This window comes from Cylas formicarius, unplaced genomic scaffold (assembly GCF_029955315.1).
Source record: "Cylas formicarius isolate icCylForm1 unplaced genomic scaffold, icCylForm1.1 PGA_scaffold_3__17_contigs__length_32017465, whole genome shotgun sequence".
In the NCBI taxonomy this organism is placed as follows: domain Eukaryota; kingdom Metazoa; phylum Arthropoda; class Insecta; order Coleoptera; family Brentidae; genus Cylas; species Cylas formicarius.
This window is the reverse complement of record NW_026844326.1, coordinates 20,928,148-20,955,037: the sequence shown is the minus strand read 5'-3', so window position 1 is coordinate 20,955,037 and position 26,890 is coordinate 20,928,148. Positions and strand designations below refer to the sequence as shown.

Genomic DNA, 26,890 nt, shown 5'->3' with positions numbered 1-26,890 from the left:
TATATGTATTTTAACAACATTGTAATGTAAACAAATTATAATTATTCTCTATCGAGGAAAATTCTTTCTTGACGTACAATTTGGATAAATGAACACCCCGACACTTTTGATGTTAGAGTTCTCCAAACGATCTACCGTTTTTACAATATTTTATGGTTTTGACTTGAGTTTAAGAGCCGCCTGTTATAATGTTAGCCAACAAGCCGTGTGAACTGTTGTATTTTAAGAGTGGGGAAATTTTCTTTCATTTCATTCATCTGATTTTCAATTTAAGGGTTTAACATAATGACTCTAAAATATTTTCCTAGGAAAGCAATACAAAAGTTTGCTATTGGTTGATTTGTGGGGGTTAGTGAAATCGAACTATGCTGTCAGTTTTATAAAACAGTGGGAAGCTTTGGAGTTATTTCTATTCCGTTTTGTGTTTCTAAGTAGTAATTACCAACTTACTGTTACTCAATTGTTTCTCAACACTCAGTGTGCCAATTTTATTGACGTACCATATACATTTTACTACAATTTATTTGTTACCAAATACTAACATTATTCATTTGTTAGTTACTTGCGATGTGCAGCGACGAAGCAGTTATTGTGACACAATAATTGTTGATGATGAATATTATAATTTTAAATGTGTTTCTGTTCTGGGGGAAGTGGAGCCATAAAATTGAACTTCGAGATGACTAAAAGCCCATATGTCATAGTAAGTGACATAGTTGTCAGGGGTGTCCAAGAAAGAAAAACGCGCAACGACCGTGGGGTCCCAAAAAGTTTACTTCACATGTAAAGTCTGTTCATAGATATAAGAAAGTGACTAACTGATACGAATTAAGAATTTGCCCAACTTTGTGGAGGGATGTTAAAAAAACTTCGGTTTCTATAAGTTTGACACTGGGAAAAACTTTGTTACAACGAATGGCAGATTTCGTTTATCACAGACGTATTCCATTTGTAGGTGCAAGCTTCGTAGAACCTCAATTAATTGCTTTTTGGTATAATCTTCGCGAAAATAAATGTCGTTATTATACATGTAGTTTTGAATTGTTGCTTTTGTGTCACATGAGGAAGGAGTGTTAGGCAACTGTCTACTGTGATAACTTGCATAGTCCATTACATTGACGCTATTAGGAGGAATGTTTGGAACTAGTTTGTTTTTAAACCAACTTTCAAATAAATCAGCGGTGGTGTCTTTATGGTAATCCAGAGAAAAATCTTTAATATTTTTCGCAGACAGAGAAAGTCTATTTGGAATGCAACCATCTTCAATAAGGTAGTTCTACCACATTTAACAGCGGTTTCATATTTTTCTAATTAAGATATCTAATGTAGGCACGCTTTGTTCCTCGTATAACTGGTAAATTTTTTCCTCGCTGAAATGTGGCCGTTTCTTCTAAAGATGCTTGCTTGCTGGCACCACATTCAATGAGAGTCAAATAAATATTGTTTATAACTTCCTTAGTCTCAATAAAATAGTGTTGTCTACATTTGGGCTGGAGCATCTCCTGAGATACACTAGACTCGCACATATTTTGCATAATTCGACACACGTTGTTTTACACGCGAAATAAGAATGGTTACTAATAAAATTAAACTCAGTAGTATACCAAACCAAAGAATATTAAACACAGGTAGGTATAAAATTATTTTCTATTACGAACCACAATTTTACCTGAATTTAATTTCCAAAACCTTTGGGTAATAATCTTGTTGTATTGTATGTTGGATAATCCCATTCGAAAGCAATTGGTCACTTTATTATATCTATGAACAGACCACACCATGCCGGAATAGTGAGACGGTTATTATATGATTCGTATCAGAAGAATATTTTTTTAACAATTAAATCTTTACAAGAAGAGTTGCATAGTGTTTTGAACGTTGACTGTTGCCAAGAGACTTGGTGTGCGTTCAATAAGAGACAAGTTTTTGTATGCACGAAATACCGAAGTACGGATCTGGAACTTCATTGTGGACTTGCGAATCTATTTATTGAGGGTTACAAAGAGAAATCCAAGCCAGGTAGCCCCGCGGTTAGACCTTTATAAAAATTTACGAAAGTTAAATACCAGATTATGTTGTAAAAACGGTATAGCATTTGGAGAACTTTGGAGAAATTAATACCATATAACCATCGGCAGCCCAAATGTATTTTTTATGCCACGATGCGATTTGAAACTCGCAAGGCCGAGTGCTTTGAACCGCAACGTCCCAGGTTCGGAAATCCTTTTTTATGATTGGAAGAGGTGGGGGGGGACGCTAACGGGACAAAGGCAAATGCGTTTTCGAGAAAAAGACGCGATGTGAAAATAAGCGTCAAGGTCGAACGGTTGTCGTGTCTTCTCGGGCCACGAGGGACGAAGGCTCTAAGTTTAAAAATAACCCTTTCAAATCCGTTGCGTTTCTGCTGGAAATGTACCGGGCAATATGTTCGCGAGATGCGATATCTCGAAGACTTAATAAATGTAGTTTTATGAATGATTAGTCTGATAATAGACGTATGCAGAAGCTCCAAAACTCGCGTCTAAGGTTGAGCTTCACACTCTCTAAATTAGCTTGATATAATTATTTTTCGGTCCCAGGTACGTATACGCAATATCAGACTAAAAAATATTGTTACTATCCCTAAACATCGAATGGGACTTTTAAACCAACTTTTTCGTGCAACGTTGCCTATACTGAGAGCGCCACACTATTGTTAATAATATCATCAATTCATTAACATTTTAACCTTCACATTTTATACTGCAATTTTCCCTTATTCATGTCGTTTTTTGTTTCTTTTACGTTCCTCTCTTCTGCATAATTATACGCCTACTACCGCGAATGTTTTATTATCTACACCTATTTATATTTTCATCGTAGTGTTGGTTGAAATATTATTTTTCGACTCCCGTCTGTAAAATACCTAATTACCCAGCGATCAAGCGTGCGGGAAGCGTTACTTTACCACGTCAGTTTCGTTTCCCACGGATCCGAGTCACTTCGGGCATTTCTGGGATTTTACCGCACGGATTTGGGAGCAATCGGATTTTGACGTTTGTCAATTTTGACGGTCATGTCAGTGAATGTATTCGTGTTATTTTGCGAAAATGTACCCAAAAACTAGCGGTCGTAGAAAAAGTATATTATGCAACACGTTGGGTAAACTTTTTAACTCAAATCAAGTCAAGTCAAATGCCGTTTACCGCACTTGTTGCATAATATACTATTTTCTACTTCTGTCTGTAAAATACCTAATTACCCACGGATCAAGCGTGTGGAAAGCGTCACTTTACCACGTCAGTTTCGTTTCCCACAGATCCCACAGATATTTCCCACCTGGTTCAATTTTGACGTTTGTCAATTCTAAAAGTCATGTGAATGCATTCGCGTTGTTTTACGAAAATGTACCAAAAAAACTAACGGTCGTGGAAAAAGTATAGTATGCTACAAGTTCGGTAAACTTTTTAAGTCACTCGTTTATTAAACACTCGCTCCGCTGTGCTCCACTCATTTTTTTATTTCATTTATTTAATGTAACTTTTTCTCTCTGTTGGCTGAATATAATAACCTTTTAATTATTATTATTCAATTCTAAGTAAAAAGATTTCCGTTATCCGTTTCAAAAGTTTTCTTTAAAAATGAAAATTTTCGAATATCCTGTAACTCTGAAGCGGTAATAGATAGATACCCACTTGCGTTTTTTTACTATTATGTTTGCTATGTGAAATAACATTAATTTTCGTTGCACTGCTTTCGCACTAAAGAGTTCCTTATTTTAAAGGTCCATTTTGGTTTACCCTATACAAACCGCTTATCACGTTCTGCTTCAGCTTAACGGCACGTAGATAAGCAAATTGCCCCAATCTCTGATTTCTTTGTTATAAAGTAGTTGTAAAATCATAATGGTAACATTGTGTATTTTTTTTAATTGCTTTTATTAATTATACTTAAGTAGTTTTTTTTTACACCGCAGGTTATAGTTCGGGACCACCCATGTTATTCAGCAATTTATTTACATCCTATAAATGGCAAAGAAATAATTAGGGAAATCGCCGCCACTGCGTCAAAAATCAGTTTTTAATGAATATAAGCTTTTGTTAATTTGTCCGACGTTGACTCACCCGTCTTGAATAATTATCAACAACTCGTTATCGTTATCGCTAGCAGTGTCCGTCCGAAGAATCTTTACACCAGAGTTTCCCAAAGTGTGGTAAAGTGTGTCTCAAAGTATATCGTGCTAATCGAACCGCCCTGATTGCGCACTTGAAGATTTAATTATCCGTATCTAAAGGATAGGTTGATTCCGGTCAGAACTATCAGTTAAAAGCAAATTGAAATAAAGCATAACGCACCACCATAATTCACGATGGATCAGAAGGGGGATTAGTTCCAAACTGCTTGGTGCTGTCTATGAAAAATGTTATGGTATGTAGCTTGGATTTTCATGATGTGCCGAATTTTTTGAAAACTGTTTTCAAAATTATCTTTTCTATTCCGAATAACAGTGTCTATGCTATTAAAAATATGTGTGTGATAGTTTAGCTGAACGTACGTCTTCCTCCATATTATTGTGTATTTAACTTTACAGAACATTAGTGGCACCAAATAAATGTGACAGCAAAAAATATTCCTTTTACTTTGCGCCCGAGTGTTAATTAAATATGTAATTAATAATATACTTATTGAGTATCTGGAAAAATGCAGTACAGCACATTTTAAAAATTGAAGATGTTTGCATTTAGTATACAAAATAACATAGAACCCATTGTGAGAGTGAAATAGAATTAGATTTTGAATAAAAACGTACATATTTAGGTGATTTGTATATATAAAATATAAGTAAATACTGTTTTATTAATCAAATATCTATGTGTACTAAAAACGCATTTTTAACGGGGAATTACCAAAATCATATAGGTGATACACATATATCTCGAAAGTTTGGGAAACACTGCTTTACACGAACCCAAGGTCTCCGACTTCGCAGTTTTTCTCAGAATTTATAACTTAAGTGCGTATAATACGGTCTTCGGAAGAACAATTAAAATTTGAATCTGAGTCGGCTGCATCGTTGACCTTGCGATTCCACGCAACGTTCGTCATCGCGGTTTTGCTACAAGGGGCGTTGCTTTTGTTTTGTCATTTTATGCTTTCCGAATGTTGAAAAGGTAAACATGGTACAGTGAAACAATACCGTTTGAAGATAATTTTTTATTTTGTGATGTTTAAAAAAAAATTGATTAAATTGGCTAAGTTAAGAATACTTTTATTTAGCACTCGAGAGGTAAAAAGATATCAAACATAATTGGAATTCTCACAAATCGAAATAGCTTTGGTAGTAACATGCTTTAGTTACTCTAGTTATGTATAGTAAATTAATGAGTCACGAGTTTATATGTCGTGAGCGGAGCGAGTGTTTAGTAAACGAGTGAAGTTAGTAAATGAGTGAGTTTACCAAACTTCTTTTACGACCGATAGTTGTGGATACATTTTTGCAACACAACACGAATACGTTGACATAACCATCAGAATTTGACAAACGTCAAAATTCAAGTAGTGTGGTAAAATTTCCGAAAATATCCGATTGCTTCCAAACCCGTGCGGTAATATGCCGGAAATGTCCGAAGTAAATCGGATCCCTGGGACGCGAAACTCACGTGGTAAGTGACTCTTTCCGCACGGTAGAGCAGTGTATAATTTGGTATTTTACAGTGTTGCTTGCTATACTTTTACCAACCGATCTAGCGTCCGGGAAGCGTCACGCGTCACTTTACCACGTCAGTTTCGTTTCCCACGAATCCGAGCCATTTAGGACATTTCCGGGATTTTACCGCACGGGTTCGGCAGCAATCGGATGTTTTCGGAGATATTTCCCACGCTTTGAATTTTGACTTTTGTCAATTCTGACGGTCATGTCAGTGAATGTATTTGTGTTTTGAAAAAATGTAGCCAAAAACTAACGGTCGTAGAAAAAGTATAGTATGCAACACGTTCGGTAAACTTTTTAACTCGCTCCGCTGCGCTCCGCTCGTGTCAGATAAACTCGTGAGTCAAATGCCGTTTACTGCACTTGTTGCATAATATACTATTTTCTACGATCGCTAGTTCTTGGTCACATTTTTGCAAAACAACACGTGGTAAAATGACACTTTCCGCTCGCTAGATCGGTGTATATTCCAGAAGGGAGTAGAAAAAGAAAATGATTTATAGGACTAGGACCCTGAAAAAAAAACGTACCAGAGAATATATTTTATATAGTCAGAGCTGTAGTATTATTTTTCAATGACTTTTTACCAAATTGTAAGTTTCGTTACTATAGTTTTTATAATTTTAAGTTAATTTTTTGATTAAAATGTTTGTTTTTAATAAAGTGTTTGGTTTCCAAAATTACGTGGATTGGTTATTTTGTTTTTTCTTTAATTGTTTTAATTTTTTTATTTCTTTGGACGCGTCTTCTGCGACGTGTGGTCTTAACCTCATTTTTTAAATAAATATTTGCGTTAGGGCATTTAGTACCGTCGGCGACGTATATTGAGCGAGAATGGGTGAAGGAAGTATCATATAATCCAGATCGAACATTTCTTATAGGTAAGTTCGTTTGAGCTTCAAATTTTTGAATAGATTCGTTGCCGCCGCTGGCGCAGGTTTATACTTATTATCATCGTTGTATCGAAACGTCTATTTTTACATTTCATTATCGCGCCGATTTGTTATTGCCACCGTCGTGTCGGTCATTAATTTTTATTTTTATCTGTTGGCGTGTTTGCGCGTCGGTTTTAGATAAACAATGAAGGGACCCGTTTCTCGGAAAAATATTTTCTGTGCTCGGTAATCGCCGGAACTAATTTGATATTGATTGGCGCCCAGGACCCAGACTCCCCCGATAATTGAGAAATACAGAAGCACTTACTTTCATATATAGAAAAGTGACGCCATTTTCTAATTGTCGGTTTGGTTTGATATTTCATTGGCATTTGGGCTTGACAGATTCGAATGTATTGCCTTTCGATTTTTGTTATTGTTATACATACAATCCCAATTATTATCAGATGACCAAAGGTTTTTCGATCTGTATATTGGGGTTTGTATAGCTGCATAGGTACACTATATAATTTAAATCAAACTATATTCCTGTTGGGCAATTCCGCCAACTCCTATATAGAACCATTGTTATTCTAGTTTTGGTTATATTATTAAGTTTATTTGAACTTTGGATCACTTTGAACAAGAATATTTCTATTGATGTTAAGTAATTATTCAGCGTCGTCAATATTGCGGAAATATCTTCCAATAATAACAAATTTTAATTATATGTTCTAAAATTTAAATTTAAAAAGTAAGAATTGTCAGATAAAATGTCGTGCTGCTGGTGTTAAATATTCAAGAATAGGAATTGCGTATTCCCTATCGATCAAGAATAACGGCCCAGGCTGAAAATATTTTCTGCTGGTTCAATAAGCGCCAGAGGAGCTTTTTCGTTTTTGTCTTTTTTTAGTAAAAGCTGATGAAGACAGCTGTTGTGTCGTGTATCTCGCGAACCCATATTTCTACAATTTAATCATCAGCCTATGAATCGCTCTCCAGCTAGAGGGCGTTCGATATTAAATTAATTAGTAACTGGGTACGCCCGTGACTATTTCGTTAGCGTGTATATTAGGTATTTGTCGTATAGGTTTCGATTATAATCACGCCGTTATTTCGACGTAAGTGCATGGGGGCCCCCGCTTTGGTATTAAATAACGTAATACCTCCGCTGAAATCCCGCGAAGTGTGTCAAATTATGGGCCCCCGTCGATTATAGCGAATTATGGAAATCCAATTACGTACCGGGAAAATTCAGTAGACGGCAGTCCGGCGTCCGGAATCTAGGCCGCGCAAGCTTTGGGTAAATATATAATTTCAACGATTTTCGTTTGAGGAAATGGATTGACCACAAAAAAAACAACAAAAATGACAAGCTTTTCGCTTGAATGATAATTAATTTTACTACTCGAACTGAAACGCGCACTTAAACTTAAAAAATGTGTGTTTTATTAATTTTTTTTGCAACATATTTTGTTTTTTATTTTATATAAAAGTTTGTTGTTAGCACTTATTATAAATTTTGGCGATTACTTATCGCCTGTTATTCATCCTTTAAATTTTAGGTATAAATAATAATAATATTTTTTGTTGTCATAAGCATATATTAGCACTCAAATGATAAATATGGATTTTGCAATTTATTTAACATGCATTTAAGACACTCGGTAAAAAGCAAGAGTTATTTATTGGTAATAATTGAGTTATAGACAATGTTTTATTTGCGATGTCACGTGCCTACGTGATAATAAGGATTGTGGTGAAGATAGAGCATAATATAGCTTACTTATGATACGTCATTAAGAGGAAGTATAATTTAGACAACGGCGATGGTTCGTGAAGTTGGTTATTTATTTATTCTTCGTGAGTTTAATGAAAAGAAAAAAAAGGAGAAATAAAATAGAACAGTTATGGGAAATTTTTTAATTGAAGTGTGTGCAAAAATGCGATTGATTCATGTACAAAATTAACTTGCTAATTTAATTATTTTAAGTTATTTTGTTGTAACGATAGCCATTTCTGGGCAAAATGGCGCGATTGTCATTAATTGAATACATGAGGTATATCGGAAGCAATGAACATTCCAGGTATATTACCGAAGGAAAAAAATTTCTTCGCGCCTTCAAATATTTGGTGAGCTTTCATTCCAGAAACAAGTCTTATTAAAAGTAGACATTGTTCGTGCAAAGTTTTTGATTGGGTATGGATACATATTGAAATAATTTTGATTCTTCATATACATTTAAAGCTATAAAAGTATGAAGTAAATTTGTTAATGAATATCGGATGTACCTAGACAATGATTTCGATGAATTCACTTTCAGATCTGGTTTCCACCAAATTGAAACAAGATAAATAGTTCAGAACAATATTTTCTTAAGCTCAACAATCATAAAACGTGCACTGCAATAATAATATATCAATCACCTCGATTTACTACCGAAGGGTTTAGCGTTTGACCACCAGGTGACGTTTCGCTTATCTCAATAAGAAGTCACTCTGGCTAACTAAAACAAACGGGAGGACCCTTACGTCTGAGTTCGGGCAACAGCCTTCGTTGAACTCGGCAAACTTGCAAATGGCGTCGCTTAACGTTCGCGCAAAATCTCTTTTTCTATTCGGCACAATGAGCTTTTAACCGAACAAACATAATTACGTCAGGTGGCTATCGAGAGCTCGACGTTATCGAGGCCTCCGCCGCTCATTTATGGCCATTTCTGCGTCCAACGAAGATGGTTTTCAATGACCCGGCGACTACGTGGGCCGCTAAGATTCACTTGACAATAGTCAGCGATGCCTTTGTGCGGCAGGACACCATTCAATAAAACGTGCGTTTTCAATATAGACTATACAAAAAAAAACACATCCTTTATTCACATCTACATACAAAAACCCACTTTACACAAATCAATTTTTATAAAACCCTGTTTAGCATACGGTCGTTTTGCTCTGAATAAACAGAGGGTTTTTTCGTAACTATATTTTACTCCTGATTCACTCTGCAATTGCAATTGTGTGTTATTATTTATTTGCACAACGAAAGATAAAGTTTTGTTTCGATAAACAGTATCGTTTTATTTACAGTTCACAGAAATGTTTTACTTACGATACCGGGAGCATATTTTACATATACATATAGCATTTACTTAGAAGACGATAACATTATAGATTATAATACACAAGGTGGTAAGAATTCAATAACAGAGAGCTTAAGCACGGTATCGAATGTCGTTTTACTTTAAATATATTACACCTCGATAGATAAATCGTTTTACTTACTTACTTACCTAGGCTTACCTAGATCTCGCGTATTTACAATACATAAGATTGTTTTACTTGCAAACGTTTTATTTAACTAACCAAAACTGAACAAAAATAACTATTTTATATGCGGTTTGCATGATCGTTTGATATGATATACGATTGACAGGTTACTAACTACTCACAACTATTTACTGGCTATTTACCGAATCATATAGTAATACGATAAAGAAAAACTGACATATTCATAATATAAAGTGTTTTGTTTGTGCCACAGGGTTTCGTTTTACTCGCGACGCATATGATCTCTTTTTTACGATTCCCGTGAGTGCAGCAGTGTTGCCGTTTATTTAAATTGTCCTTACATAAAGGAGGGTGAAATTGTCTGGCTTGAAAAATCAGTTTTCGCAGCAGTATTATATTGTCTGATGCGTTGGGGTTTTTAAAATTTCCAAGCCGGGTTTAATGTATTAGCCGTCGGAATTTTGAACAAAAATTTGTGAACATTGGCAACGCCGCCTAACCTGAAACGGTCGTCCGGGCCGCGTTAACGGAGAACAGAAGAAGCTATAAACAACTAATGCTGACCAATCAACCTCGAACGGCATCTGTGTCACTTACTGTAATCGCGTGCCAAGCATTCTTCGAGTATTCGTCCGAAGATCGTTCCATTGGTCGGACGCCGAAGGACTCTGGGGAAGAAGGTCGCTTTTGTTCTTTTTTTTTCTCCTGTTGAAGAGATATGGTTCTCTATCATATGAGTGGTTGCGGTTTACGGCTTAGGAATAGTTGATAACTTCACACTTCAAAATCTATTTCCAACCGCTCTACCCCATTTTGCATTTTTGGCAATATGGATTAGCTTATAGTTGAAATGATATTTTGATGTTATTAAAGGATAGTTGGAAAATTGTTAATAAAATGCAGAAACCTGCATTTCCACTTTTAAATTGGTTAGAATGGGTTTTACTAAAGTTCTTCTGTCAGGTAATAGTTTATTTCAATTTCCTAACTTCTACTTCCTAACTTCCTACTTCTATTATTAGATCTTATAATAAAATACAAAAAAAAGAACGAAAAAATGTTGAAAGACTCAAAAAAGATGAGATAAAAGACATAATAGAACTAATGAAAAATAAGCCCGAGGATAATTGGTATTACGAAAGAAAATATAAAATGTTTAGGCAAAAAATTCGAAATTGGTATATATGACCTCGTGTGCCAAATCTGGAAAAAGTATATCATATGGTATGGTCTGTTCATAGATATAAGAAAGTGACCAATTGCTTTGGAATGGGATTATCCAAGGGTGGTCATTAACATACAATGCAACAAGATTGTTACCTAAAGTTTCGGAATTTAAATTCAGGTAAAATTGTGGTCCGTCTGTGTCTAATATTCTTTGGTTTGGTATACTACTTAGTTTAAGTTTATTAGTAATCAAAAAGATGAAACCGATGTTAAATGTGGCAGAACTACCTTATGGAACTGTATTCAGCACATGGGTTTTAGATTAAAAAAAAATGACAAAAGGCAAGTTTTAATGGAATCTTTTAGAATTCGGAAATGGCGACTGGAATATCTAGAAAAAATTGGGATTTACAGAGAACAACAAAGGCCAATTATTTACTTGGATGAAACCTGGTTCGACACTTATAATACCCCGGAAAAGGGTTGGGTTGACTCAACTGATAAGTGTAAAAGAAACGCGCCATCAAAAAAAGAGTAAAAGAATAACTAGAATAATTTTGTATGCTAGCTCTAAAGATTGGTTGGATTCCAAATGGACTTTCTCTGTCTGCGAAAAATATTAAAGATTCTTCTCTGGATTACCATGAAGACACCACCGCTGATTTATTTAAAAGTTGGTTTAAAAATAAACTAGTTCCAAACATTCCTCCCAATGGCTTATTGTAATGGACATCATCAGTATCACAGTATCACAGTAGACAGTTGACTAAAACCCCTTCCTCATGTGACACAAAAGCAACAATCCAAAACTACATGTATAATAATGACATTTATTTTCACGAAGATTATACCAAAAAGCAATTAATTGAGGTTCTACAAAGCTTGAACCTACAAAAGGAATACGTCTGTGATAATTATGCAAAAAATCTAGGGCATACAGTTTTATGTATATTTAATCCCATTGAACATGTTTGGCACCAACTGAAATCTGCCCACTTATAGAAACCGAAGTTTTTAACATCCCTCCACAAAGTTGGGCAAATTCTGTTAAACAGATAGAAAAGGCAGAACAATCTTATATCCATATTGCAAATTATATAGAACAAATAATAATTAGAACAGGCGATGATAGCAATAGTGATACTGATATATTATGTGAATAATTTTAAGTAATTTAAGTAGGTGATAAAAATAGTTTGTAATTTTATTTTAGATTTAAACATAAATATATAAATAAATAAATATTGTTTAGTATCTTTCCCAACACAACCCCAAATAATTAAATTCTAAGCAAATTACGGACCTGTTCGGCCATATTTCATTCCTACAGCTTGCCCGGGTCTTTCTTTAATTCGTATCAGTTAGTCACTTTCTTATATCTATGAACAGACTTTACCAACTGTGAGAACTATAATAGAGCAACTGCTCTGTTTGAAGTCATATAGAAAGTATTGGCGTCCATATTAAGAGTTAGAGGATTAAGCTTTAGAAGATGAAGAGTAACAATGGACCAAATTTTTCCTTTCAAAAAGTTCTGGCAGCAGAGTTTGAGGGAATCGAAAGTTTCATGTATCTAGGCGTGCTCTTAAAAAACAAATATCAAAATTGTAAGGAAAGCGAGTTGGGGCTGAAGATTTTGAGCGGGAAGCAATTTGAGCTATGGTGGCAAAGAACAACGAATGATGAACTGTACCAACTATACAGCGATGCTCGCGTAAGGCTGTGCTAGTAAAAAGTAAAAGAAAAGAGGTAGTTCTAGAGTAACGGAGGCGTTGAGTAGGAGAGTATAGAAAAAAAATTAAGCTATGGAATGGAAGAAAAGGGAAAATAAAGAAGAAAAAAGGGCGGACCTAGAGTAATGGGGAAAGAGGCGGTAGAACAGTAGCTGGCAGACTGGACAATAGTTTCGTCTATATCTTAAAACTTTTATTATTATGCATTTGTCTTGCATGCTCTTGTTATATCGATTATAGATACTAACATTTTTATGAAGCGTGCGTATAGAATGTGATCTGTATAGTTTGGACATAAGTGTCATTGTTTCCGGCGGTCTCGTCCATGTTCGCCGCCCTCCCATGGTTCCTCTCATCTTCGGGATTCCGCCGGTCTTCTCTCGTCCCCGCCCACAACTGCGCGAAGGTCACGGGCGATCCGTAGCCACGAAGACAATCCGATTCAGTCGTAGTCGAGGAGCGACGACGTCTTGGTCACGTGGGATCGAATATATGACAGTCATCCGCACGAGAGTGCATGCGTGCGATACGTGTGTGTGTGTGTGTTTACATTTTGCGTTTCCCGACCTCCCCTCCACTCCGAATGCCGCTCGTCTTTTGTCGTCGTTCCTGCTGAAAATATCGTTTGATTAGTCAGATTGCTGTCACGGTGAAACTGGGCGGGTGTGCGCGTATGTGTGTGCCTGTGTCGCCGCGTTTGTCAATGGTGATGTGTCCGCTTTTCTTTTGGATATAACATTTATTATTTGGATTTTATCGGTTTTGGTGGCGTTTAACAGCACGGTAAGTACCGATTTTTTTTCCGCACCCCTCCTATTTTCTATCGGGATTCTCGGACAACGGCCGGCAGGTCAATAACCCGTACTTGTACTTGTTCCCCGAATTCCGGCGACAGTTATCGGGAATTTGGCGTTTTAATTGTTTTGTTCTCGAAATGCCGAGGCGGGGTCAGCCCTTCGGGCTGCCGCGGACGCTTCCGATATGAAAAACATTTCGACGAAGTTATCGCGGAGAATTTTGAGGAGCTTCCGGCTGACAAAAACGGACGGGAAGTTGGGTTAGAGATAACGCGAGTGTGATAGCAGCAGGTCGTTTGGACGGTCACGAAACAGAATGTGCTCAATTCCTAGGGTTTCACTTTTGATTTTTCCCCTAACATGCCGACAATCGGCAAAACTTGTTTCCCTTTTCTTCAGATTCCAATAGAATAGATTTTGAAATGTGGAAGGGATAAAAGCAGTTCCAATATAGCGAAATGTTTATTCCAGAAATACCTGGTAATTTAGCGGATGCCCTTTAAAGATATGGTCATTGGCTAAAATCGTTCACATCAACACCCGATGACGTCACGAACGTCAATATGTTTGTCAGGTAGGTATTAGCGCAGCACTACGCATGTAATTCTTCCAAATCGTATTGGATGAGGAACTTTGCTGGGGGCCTATTTTAATTATTTTGCTCAACTGTGACACCACACAACACAAATAACAAAGTAAGCACTCAATTTTATCGTTTGACTAAATGAGTGCGTAGCCGTACAACTCTTCCAGTGAGTATCGATGGCCTTTTTTACTAGATACTTTTTACGATCTTTTTAAATTCAGATCGGCTGAGGTGGTTCATTATCTGTTCTGGAAGTTTATTAAATAGTTAAATAGTTAGCCATTCTAGCATTTCAACAATAATTCCGATACTAAATAACCAGAAGCACCGTTTTGATTATTATTGATAATTTCTATGGACCTGATTTAATCCTTCATGTACAACGCACGTTGTATTTTAACTGAAAAGATGACCAGAAGATGAAGTAGTAGTATATTATGCAATAAGTGTGGTCAACGGTATCATTTGGCACCAGCGGAGCGAGTGCTTAATAAACGAGTGACTTTTTCTACTCCCGTCTGTAAATTTCCGAATTACCCACCGATCTAGCCTGCGGGAAACGTCACTTTACAACGTCAGTTTCGTTTCCCATGAATTCGAGCCACTTCGGACATTTCCGGGATTGTACCGCACGGATTTGGGAGCAATCGAATGTTTTCACGAGATATTTCCCACGCTTTGAATTTTGTCAATTCTGACGGTCATGTCAGTGAATGCATTCGTGTTGTTTTGCGAAAATGTACCCAAAAACTAACGGTCGTAGAGAAAGTATAGTATGCAACACGTTCGGTAAACTTTTTAAGTCACTCGTTTATTAAACACTCGCTCCGCTGCGTTCCGCTCGTGTCAAATAAACTCCTGAGTCAAATGACGTTTACCGCACTTGTTGCATAATATACTATTTTCTACTCCCGTCTGTAAAATACCCAATTACACACCGATCTAGCGTGCGGGAAGCATCACTTTATCAGTTTCATTTTCCACGGATCCGAGCCACTTCGGACATTTCCGGAATATTACCGATGTTTTCGGAGATTTTATCGCACGGCCTGAATTGTCAATTCTGACGGTCATGTCAGTGAATGTATCCGTGTTGTTTGCAAAAATGTACCCAAAAACTAATGGTCGTAAAAAAAGTATAGTATGCAACGCGTTCGCTAAACTTTTTAAGTCACTCGTTTAATAAACGCTCCGCTCGTGCCAAATAAATTTGTGCTTCAAATGCCCTTTACCGCACTTGTTGCATAATACAATATTTTACTGAAAGACCTAATCATGTGTGGCTTTTCTTATGTTCGGAGAGGGACATGCTTTTCACTTGTGCTCCCGTCTGGGCTACGCTATGCTAGTGGCAAGCGCAGAGGGTGTTTGTGATTAAGAGAAGGCCGATCCGTATTGCGTCAAGCCCTGGGTACAGGGACAACTGCATAGAAGGCCTTTATCAGGAACAGAATTTTGAGAATTTTGCAAGCCAAAACTATTTTCTCCGATATAACTGCAATAAGACTGCTTATTACACTCTCATTATAGCTCAGCACTCATTTGGACAAAAAATATAATTGTCGTATCACGTCAACTTTGATATTCTGATCTCATTTTCTTTCTATTGTCTTTTAGTGTTTGGAGTGTCAGGTTTTTAAGTGCTACTGATGTTTGGCCTTTATAAATTTGAACAAGTTTCAGTGAATAGGATTTTTGGCGTTCCTTCATCTGATGAGGTAAAACTTTAATAGAAAATAAAACTTTCTCAGGTAATTATTAGGTAGTTATGGCGCCACTAAACAATAGTAATAATTATTTCTATTAATATTATTAAAAATATGACATAGAAGACCATCCAGGAACCAAGGTAGATTTTACGGTTCGCCTAATGTACAAGTGATCCTTATTATTATTATTATTTACTTTCGTAGGGAAGCTGAATGATGTCATTTTAAGAGACTGCTGAAAAATTGGATGTAACTGCACAGGGAGAAAAAAAGCTGTAGCTGGTCTATTTTTCGTCATGCACGTGACGGATATTTCAACTGGTGACGCAGTTCAAGATTTTTTTAAAAATGCATTCTCTGTATTGGGCAAAAAGTCGCACACGATCGACGAAAGGTGTGGCGAAACGCACTTGGCAAACTACTCGCAATACGTCGGTTTTGACGGTGTACGCAATAATTGCCAATTTCGCGATAAACACGTTAATTTTAGCTGACACGACCTTACCCAACGCGGATTGCGTCACGTTATCACTTATACCGCAAGAAGATTCTGTGTGCAAACTTAGGCTCCAGTTTGGTTAGCGAAGAATCGGAGTTGTGAGCAGCTTACTAAATAATCGGCTATTTAAGTCTCTGTCGGCTCCTTTGTTCCGGCGTTTTAAAATTATTCGATCGTGGCTACTCCATCTTGGGATTCATTACGGAAAATGACAGGCCCACTGTTTTCGTCAGTAGACAGGACACAACTAAAAACCCTCAAAAATAAAATATTAATTGCGGTAATTAACTACTATTTCCGTTTCTGAGGAGGAACAATATTCGTGTTTTCAAATTAGTATTTCATTGTTATAGGCTACGTCGGAAAAGTAGTGTCGGCCATAGGTGTAGATAAACGGCAAAACTGAAGTAATAGTATATTATGCAACAATTGCGGCAAACGACTCACGAGTTTATTTGACACGAGCGGAGCGAGTGTTTAATAAACGAGTGAGTTAAAAAGTGTACCGAACGTGTTGCATACTATACTTTTTCTACGACGCATCCCGCACGCTAGATCGGTGGGTAATTCGGTATTTTATAGACGGGAGTAGAAAAAACTATTTTCGATCCCCATTGTAAGACTATTTTGGTAAAATATCTACCGACTGATTTACCAGTAGTTACGATGCTTACAGAAGACTCCAATTTCTCCAACAACTTTAAAAGATAATTTTATAAAGAAAGAACCATTAGATACAAGAACAAACTAAATCCTGTAGAGCTTATATTGGCGCAAGTGAAAGGAGTTGTAGATTGACACAACACGACATTGAAAATGAAAAAAGTGATATCAAAGAACTGTCAAAAAAAGCAGTCCCGCATGTCATGTCATGTCATGGAATATTTACTTGTTTATTACAGATAACGCCTAATTTTTATTCTTTCCGTCTTACAAGTATCCTATCGGGATAACAATAGGCAAAACCCATACATTGACCCAAACAGGAGTGGTATTCGCCTGTATTAGATATAAGAAAGAACTTTGTTAATTTGGTATTTTATAATTTTTTTGTTATTAAAATTGCTTTTAATATTTTGTAACAAATTATTAAATTTTTTTGCTGCAACTTTAAGTACTCGACACAAAATACTATAGAAAATGTCAAACGGTACAATGCCGATCCAAAAAGACCAAAACATGATTAGGCGCCAATTGTAAAACACACCGAGCAACTAACTTCAAGCACAGATGTTAAATTCTCGTCAATTGATCCTCAAAAGAGAAGATCGGCGAGATAGAGATAGACGGCCGATCGTTTCGCGCACAAGCTAAACAAATATGTTTCAACGATGCCGTTGAAATTCAGTCCCGATCTGTAAGTCGAAGATAACGTGGACACTTGCAAGCTGCGAAGGTTGTACTTCGAGTCCAGATTTTACGCTGGCCATGGAACATGCGCAGTTCATTTTTTGTTTTTTTTTTAACATTTTCGATTACTGTTCTTTTTTTCGGTTTTTGACTCTTATACGAGGGTGAGCTGATAAGTCCCGAAATAGTCCAAAATATATTAATTTTCTTGAAAACATCAAATATTATACTTCCATTAGCTACTCCTATTAATTCTCTTTTTTAATTTTATTAAGCATTCCCTATTCCCAAAATTAGTATTTTTTGAGGTATACACATTTTTTCGAACAAAATATTGAACATTTTCAAACATCACCAAAGGTTTAGAACAAAATAAATATTTCCTGAACGTGAAGTCTACAGATAATAAGTGTTAATACAAAATGTGTAATGTAACTTTGGAAAAACAGTTTCAACAGTATTTTACGCTATTGGTAATATTAAAAATACAATATTAATATTGCCAATAGTTCCAGAAAAATAACACTCCAAAACTAAGAACAGAGCTGCAAAACAAAATAGAACTGTTTAATTAAGTTTCGCTTTACTTATTGCTCGAAATATCTTCCAGCAACTTTGATAAACGCTGTAATACGATCTTTAAACGATTTGTCAGTATTCGCTAGCATTTCTGCTGACTAACCCGTTGCAAGGCTTCTCTTATCCTCTATTTATGTCCTCTTTTGCTGTGAACTTGTCAATTTACAGTATTTTCAAAAAATTAGGACCTACAAAGTTATAACGTATTATACCACCCCAAACACTTAGATTTGCTTGGTCAACCTACACTTGCACTAAAGGACGCGATCTGCAAACATTATTTGTATAGTTCAATAATATTTTGGGCCTTAAGAAAGGCAGAATTCCAAAATTAATGGAAAGAAAGGAAACATTTTTTTCACAAAATTAAATTTTTTTTTCGTAAAAATGTGTATACCCCAAAAAATACTAAGTTTAGGAGAGTGAATGCTTAATAATAAAACTGAAGGAGTAATTAATGGAAGTATGATAAACGTAAAAAATATAGAGTGATAAACACAGGGCATTTTTGATGAAAAAATTGCCATAAATCCGAAAACACTCCGTAAAGACCATAACATTGGGTGCTTGAGTCTAAAAGGGAGTATCTAATAATGCATGAATATACAGGGCGTTTAAATATATGTAAGGTTGGTTTCCCAAATATTTGTGAATTACTCTGCATATTTCAAAATAAATTTAAATTGTTTCTTTGAGTCTTACCTATAATTCTAGTATTTAACATGTTTTTCTAAAACAAATAATAAATGAGCTATATTACTTTCTCATACTATTTGGACACCCTGTATTCATTTGACAGCTTTGTGATCAAAATACTATTAACTTGGAAGATATTGAAAAATACTTTTATTTAAAGGGTTTAACACTTTCCCAAATGAACTGAACTGAACGGCCAACCAACCATCATATTCAATGGTTAAAAGATGGATTTCTGAATGTAAAAAGGTTGCGCGATCACTAATGGTGAGTTGCGCTTCGAGTTAGTGGAGACTGTAACAATATCAAAAGAGTGCGTTGGTAATATTTTGCTCGCATGAGGAAGATCTGCTCAAGATAGGTGTCGGGCTTGTTAATTTCTGAGTAGCAAAAGTTGAAAAGGAAAATTGTTTTAAGTGAGAATTTGGCAGTTTATAAATGAAATTAAATGTGGATCCACCACTAAAAATAAAAAACAGTCAAATCATTGCACAGCAACCAGCGAACCAACTCCAAAGAAAGCAGCGGCAATTATTTCAGCTAACAAGGTTTTAGCTAGCGTTTTTTGGGATGTAAGGGGAATTATTTATTATATTCCTATCCTCAAAAATTGCCTTGGCGAATAAAGATTTTTTTCGCTAACTAAATCAAGGCACCGATATAAAAAAAAACAATAAAAAACGTTGCCAACCCAGCCTCGTTTGTCTATTTCTATTTCTATTTCTATTTCTATTTCTATTTCTATTTCTATTTCTATTTATCGTTGCAAAATTTTTGAATTAAGGTTAAGGTATGTTAAAAATCTTACTTTGAGGTAAATATAAGCTGCAATATTGTCCTTAATATTTTAATCTGCCTTTTCTTAGTTTTACCTCCCTGCGGTTTGAAAAATGCAGTCAGGAAAAACTGTTTGCATTCGTATATTTTGCAAAGAAGTTTGACGGGTGTTGACGGTTAAAAAAAAATGACGTGGGAGGTCTTGACGTCGATTGCCCGAAAACGATACGCGAGAGCAACGTCTAACGTCATTTTATAGTTTCACTGGGCGTACAATTTTCGGCCTCTGCTTACGTTATACAGTTTACCGGAGTTTGTTCGGTTCTGAGAAATGGCAATAAATTTGCGGAGCCGCGATAATGATGCTTGCTTTATAATTTATCCTGTGTTGTTAGTTATTATTTTTGTGTGCACGTTTGTTCGATTTATTTCAATCCAGACGAAAACATCCGTTGGGAAAGTTCTTCGCGAATTCGCATATTTATAACAAAATTCCCGTCTATCTTGAGATACATTTTTGAAAATATCTCACATTCTTATCTAAACACAGTTTCTGTATGATTTTTAGCAATAAAATAATGTTTGTGCGTTGACGGTGACCTCCAATTTTTTCTGCCGCTGTTTTGTACTTGGGTTGATTATTTGTCTAACTTTGAAGTGTCTTTTAGGAGATCTTTAATTTAGCCGACCATGCATTACGATTTTGTCACAATTTTCGTATTATTTGAAGGAGACAACTGAAATTTATATTGTTTTACAATTTTTGTTTCAATTAATGTGAAAGTACAACTAATGCTAAAAAACTCTAAAAGACATAGACAAAGTTACAGCAATTTAGATGACTCAAAACCAGTGCTTCACAGAAATTTATAGATATATCCAAATTTTGCAGACTTATTCGGATTTTATTTCAAATCATGGTCATTTAATCATTTAAAGACAAATTCCAAGCATTTATTTAGTCTCCTTGTCGCTTCCACTGTATCAGACCCGGAAAACGAAATATGTATTTGCTTGTCATCAGGATACCTGTGACTATTAAACTCACCAAAGCAGCCCGACAGATCTGGCTGCATAAATAATGAAGAAAAGAGGTCCTAATTATGAGGGACCCCCCTGTCAACTTCCAAGGCTTTCGATCTAATGTTGTCAATCGCAACTAACTGATATCTGTGATCTAGATAATTACGAATCAGTTAATTCGTATTAAATTTAAACCCGTAGTATTTGAACTTGGCACAGAGCATAGCATGGATTGAGTTTATCGATAGCTTTGTTATAATCTAATTAGACGAAAGCCGGCCGATTCCCCTTTATCTGCTGCTGAGAGAATATCATCAAAAACTTTGAGGAAAACCGTATCTCCGTACTGTACCCTTTGCGAAATCTTGACTGTAATTCAGATAAAAGGTTGGTATTAGTGAAATAATCACGGATCTGCCTATAACTCAGTTTTTTAAACACTTTAGAAAGCACAGGCGACAGACTAATCTGCAATGGTGTTAAGCTTGCTCACTTTGGCATTAGCATGTGATTACCACTGCCCAATTAAATGACATAACTATATTATTATATGCATGCTCTGCGATAAAATACGGTTGGGAACATATAAAACGTGCAAAAATACTTCGCGCTTAGAAGGTGTAATAAATATTATAATAAAATGGTTTCAGTTCCAGAACCGTACCTCGGTACTTCGTGCAAGCAAATGCTGAAAGCTGATGGATTGGTATAGAGTTTCATGGGGAAAAATTTTTCCTACTCTGAAAAGTTAATTATAAATATTATAAATATTTATTACATTATATGTATTGTATTTATATATATTATAAATATAATTGTAAATAAGTAACTTTAGCTATAAAACAATGTTAGAATATTTATAAAAAACAAGTTATTCTACATCAAAACAATCACTATCGTCACCAGTAGGGACTTTTTGAGGAGCATTTATAAAAAATAATATAAAATCAATTTAACTACTTAATGAAAGAAAATATCCCTACTCTTAAAATACAACAGTCCGCACGGAGTCATCAAAAGATGAGTATATACAACGAGGCTTCAAATTGTTTGGAACAAATAATTTGGTTTGTGGAGCAAGAACAACCTCCGGTATGGGTAGGTATATACCGCTCGTAACAATGTGGTCCCGTTTACGTAACGAACGCGAAGAGAAAAATGCGCTAATGAAATGTTCAATGCACACCTGCGAAATGATTCAACGGCGCGTTATTGCATATAAATACGGGCTTGCGTTCGAATTCCCACAAACCTGATGATGTCATTCGAATTCCGAACCGGCACGCGGTCGATTCGACGACCAGGTTCCCCGCGGCACGCCAATGGTTTTAGTCATCGCATTCGCAAATCGGACGAGAGATATAATAAGGTTTGTCCTGTTTCCTCCATCGTAAACGATCATTTTACGCCGCTAGTAAGTTTATTGTAATAAACAATTAATTCCACACTTCGTTGATTTCAATTAACCGAATCGATTCAGGAAGAAATCTTTTCCAGTCTAGTACTAAGTCAACTAGTCAACGATTCTTCTAGATATCTTTTTGAAAGAGGTATTCGTAGGTGGATACCAGTTTTCTGTGTGCTATTTGTATCCCATATTTATGATACGCCACTGACATTTTTTCTGGTGATTTTTTTTTTCGATAGTCTGGTCATGTCTGTATAAATGTCATGTAGAATAAGGAATATTGCCTGCCATTTTACCAGATTTGATCCCTCAATGGAATTTACACACATCTTCTTCATGCAACTCAAGTGAAAATGAATGATGAATGAAGACGGTGTCCTGGTAGAAAAAGTGGACTTACTAGATGATTACTTCTAATTTCTGGCAGTACATTAACAAAAAAAAATTGTTCTTGGGTTTTTTAATTAATTAATTTTTAATTAATTAATTTCAATTATTTAATTATTTTAATTTACTCAATGAACATTAAAAATGAAAAAAAAACATTCAGTTAAGATGGTTTTGAAAACCAATAACTTATTCTAACTCAACAAAGAGTGATTTGGTAATGACGTTTGTAAAATGAGGCGCAGAATTGAGTGTCCAAAGATAACAATGACCGACGGCAGTGGCGTACCATTTTTTAATTAAGAAATACACGATTGTGCGTGTTTAGCATCTGAAAATTCCTCTTGATACACATATGCGTTTACCAAAATTCTATATATGTATGAATAAAGCTAGAATATGGCTGCGTGTCTCACGCGTAATAAAAACGTTCGTTAACAAATCGACATGACGCACTAATAATCAACATCAACGCAACGATAATTATTAAACCAACCAAAATCACGGAATCGCACCGATTAATGGCCGCGGTATTTCTAAACAATTACGACAAATTCGCACGTCAAAATTACGACCGCTCAACGAATCCAGTTCACCGGTTTTCCGAATCCTGTTCTAGATATCCACCGTCGCATCTAACCGCATTTTTTTCTTTGGTAATTGACACAGCTTGGGACCACGCGAATTTTTGAACCTTAATTTGTATTAATTGTTTTTTTTGTTATGCTGTTCATCATTCCTCCCCTACTGTAAGCAAAATAAAGAATATAACATGTCATATAAAAATTGACATATATTTGACAGCAAAATGAGGAAGGGGAACTGCCAGCACAAGACGAAACCATCGCATACTGGACCAATATTTGGGAAAACACAAAGATGATATACAACACTGTGAGAGAAATCGACGTGAAGGACACACTGCAAAACTCCCAGAATTGGAAAGCTCTGGGCACAGATAGAATCCATAATTACTGGCTGAAAAAATTTAACGGGCTACACGATGCCATACCAAGGCTGTTACCAGCCATCATGCATCAGGCTGAGGAAATCCCGGCCTTTCTTACCACGGACATCACCTCTCTTTCAGCGTTTAAAATTTAATGCAACTGCAAATGATAAAAAAGAAATATTTACTTTTACCCCTTTACTTTAAACCCCAAAGAAAATTCGCAATAGATAACAAAAATTAGCTTTGCTTAATTTATTTTCGGATGATCCGTTGTTCGCTCACATCTTTTAATTACTTTCTCGGTTCGTAATTAGGGTTTTGTCTGAATTTAATTTGACTTAATTTGTTCACTAAAGAATACTCGGAGTTTTCGCAATTAAAATACACTCTGTCCAAGATAAGGATGTCTATCATGGGGACATTGGAAAGCATAAAACAAGACAAGAGAAGAAAAAGAGATAGAAAAAATTAGAAAAAAGTTGCAAAATTTAAAGGTTAATAACCTGCTGTTAAGAAAACTAAAAAATTCCCATAATTTCCGAAGATACGCCGAAAAACCGACATTTTCCCATTTGGTTTTTATTTTTTTCTGGTATTATTTTAAGAAATAAAGGTCACATTCTCGTTGCCACTTTTTCAGCTCTACAAGAAAGCGTCGAGAGATTTTAGTACGACGTATCGATTTTTCGATGAAACGAAACGTCGTACTTAAAATCTCCATCCCCATGATAGACATCCTTATTAAGGACACACTGTATGTTATTAAGTATAACTAAAAATTATATATAAATGTGTTAAAAAAACTAACCTAAAACCTAATGATACATTATTATAAGTGACAAACTAAGCGCGAAGGTGTCGATGATTGTTTCAAATGTCTTCATGGCCAACTCGTACCGGCAAAAATATTATACCTCGGAATGTTTACTTAATATTACAGGCTTAGAATGAATGGTTTATCCGAAAACAGAGTTTTTTCATTTATTAATTTCTAAAAAAAAATGACCACTATGAGCCGCTCCATCCGCGCATTCCAAATAAAATGGCGATCGAATTATTTATAAACGCATTCGGCGGTCCGCGACGTTCGTCTTTTTTTTTTGGGAGGGGTTCAACGTCCTCCGGAATGCTTCGTCCCCTCGTTGTCTTTTGAGAGACGGGTGGACGGATATAACACGAACGGAAAGGACGGCATTGCACGGCCCGTGCGCCATTTTGGGGGTGGGTTAAGGTCAACAGACCGCGCGCGCGTCACGGACGTTAACACGCGATTTAATTTCGGACGGACGCTTTTTTTGGCTTTGTTAAGGCGCATACACACGCATGCGGTTCCGCGTAGCGACCGCATAGTAAAGTGAGCACATTCGCCTTTTTTTTTATTTCTGATAGTGTTTTTTTGTGTAGTGTGAGTATATACAGAGTGTTATTGCGACAAATGGCAAATACTCGTTACTCGTTACTGCCTTGTGTTTCAAAAAATTGCTCCAAAAATTTGATATAAAATGCCTGTCGTCCCATTTAGGGTGTGGTGACATAATGGCAACAAAGGATTTCCGATTAATTTTTAACACGAATATTGTATCTCATAAATTCAAACCCCAAAAAATATTTATTTCAGTATTAGTGCTAACTAAATTTGACGACCATTATTTGTTTAACCAATTATGATATATATATATATATATATATATATATATATATATATATATATATATATATATATATATATATATATATATATATATATATATAAGCAACAAATTTAAACATCATGGGTTTGCACGTCATTGGTTTAACTCTGTTTAATCAATCCGAATTACAGAATAATTCTGGAATTTACTATTTTCGAAAAGGGATTCATTAAAAACATTTACACAAAATTTTCTACATGAAACGGTTCCATTAATTAGTTGTTCCGTAATCGCATCGAATTACATCTCCACATTGATATTTTTGCGATTTTCTTTACCGCAAAATCAGCTACAACAACTTCAAGGTCTTATAGATTTTACTCCGTTTTTTAAAATTACACTCACAAAAACTGTTACGATCCAGTTTCGTGCAAATCCGAATTCCTAAAATGAAAAATAATTAAGATATAGCCAGGATATTTATGAAGAATTTCTGTACGTAAATTGGTTTCAGCCCTATCCAAAGTTCCTTTGTATCAGCGTTGGTAACCTGCTACAAGGCCTACTAGGATGTCCTTGCTTCGGATAAATAATTTTAAGTGAATAGGTTATATTTACAATGTTTGCGCACATGTGTATAACCATCGAGATTCTTAACGAGTATCATAATGGCTCAGTAAGCCCCCTTAAACCATGCCACGGCAGCGGGGTCGTTCAGCCAGTCCTACGCAGGCCCAGTCCATCAAGATTCTGACCATATAACTCCAACATCCCATCTCGCCGGGGCACCGCACCGCACGCATCGCACCCGAGCACAGCGTTCATCCTTTCTCCTCAAAATTTGCGAAACTAACTCCGTCTGTAATGTAATCGGAATGTAATGGCTCAACCTGAGTTGCGAGTTGCATAACACCCCTTTTTAATACGACGATTTAAATTCCAATAAGCTAACTATTAAATCTCTTATTGTTAAGATTATCTCTTTCTGGTTTAACGATTTAAATTTTAAAAATCACTCATTAAATTATTGTTAAAGTAATTGGTTTGTCATTTGACGACCCCAGCAAAAGTGCCCCGCCCGAGTTTTAAAACGTAGGAATACTTTTATTGTTCTTTTTCCGCAGTATCACAAAAACTGTTATTTGCAACCGGAAAATAACTTAAACAAGTATTTATCGACCTGAGCATGCGCATAAATGCTCTCCAAATGGGTGTTTTAGGCCTCGTGTTTTAAGTATACTTATTGAGGATTCGCCTTTTCGAACGTAGATGGCGTTGCGTACTTCTTCACTGACATCTTAACAGTAGATTTAAATTAATTACGCATACCAATTGATTGAAATTGAAATGATCATATCACAAAATACTACATCTTTTTATTTTAAATATATTATTTGGATAACTATAACTCGCAGATGATTCCTGTTGGGAGGTTGAAAAATTATTTGCGATTATGTAATTGTTACGTCCTAACATATAAACCAAAAGATCAATAAATCTTATTATCATATTTGTAGACCGCCGTCTATATATGTTTCGTCGTTGATGTGTTTCATAAATCGATACGTCGAGCTTATTATATTTGCGTTATAGAAATTGCCGATATTGTTGCGACATTGTTTCTCAGAAATGGCACACTAGCACCGTTGTCTACGCGCGGCAGGTATAGTGCAAAGATTAAATAAACCCGTCTACAGGAAATACGAATCTTCATATTCTATATAGTATATATCAATGCGGTATCCCA

General features: G+C 35.8%; 1 protein-coding gene across 6 annotated transcripts in view; it reads left to right on the top strand.

Annotated features, from left to right (window-relative positions):
• Positions 1 to 26,890, top strand: part of LOC132699161 (protein alan shepard) — a 90,868-nt gene that overhangs the window by 30,751 nt on the left and 33,227 nt on the right. Inside the window, exons 1-2 of one of the 6 annotated variants that reach the window (XM_060665713.1) lie at positions 13,403 to 13,532; positions 14,018 to 14,120. The exons of 4 other annotated variants lie outside the window; for them this stretch is intronic. The gene's annotated coding sequence lies outside the window, so the exon portion shown is untranslated. Of the gene's footprint in view, positions 1 to 13,398; positions 13,533 to 14,017; positions 14,121 to 26,890 lie in introns of those variants that run through there. One more of the 6 variants, XM_060665712.1, reaches the window with a different exon arrangement.